This window comes from Austrofundulus limnaeus, unplaced genomic scaffold (assembly GCF_001266775.1).
Source record: "Austrofundulus limnaeus strain Quisiro unplaced genomic scaffold, Austrofundulus_limnaeus-1.0 Scaffold89, whole genome shotgun sequence".
Taxonomy (NCBI): Eukaryota; Metazoa; Chordata; class Actinopteri; order Cyprinodontiformes; family Rivulidae; genus Austrofundulus; species Austrofundulus limnaeus.
Genome location: NW_013952491.1, coordinates 3037 through 3417, shown reverse-complemented (window position 1 = coordinate 3417; position 381 = coordinate 3037).

Genomic DNA, 381 nt, shown 5'->3' with positions numbered 1-381 from the left:
CTATCTATCTATCTATCTATCTATCTATCTATCTATCTATCTATCTATCTATCTATCTATCTATCTATCCGTGCACTCGTCCACCTGTTGGTCTTGGACTGATCTGTATCTGTTGGATGAAGACAGAAAACAGAGTCATTAGTAGAGTTGGAGCTCGTTCAGAATGTTCTGCCGGCGTGTTCTGCTGATGAAGACCGTGTCTCGCTCCATTAGCCCCTGAATCATTAACACAGCTCTCCGGAAACCTCCGTCCACCCGAGCGGTCTCTGTGTACCGAGAGGCTCAGGGTCAGGTCCAGCTGCTGAAGCGTTTGGTTCAGGGTCTACATTCAGGTCTGAGCTTCACAAGCAAGGGTCAGACCCCAGGAGATGTTCTCCACAC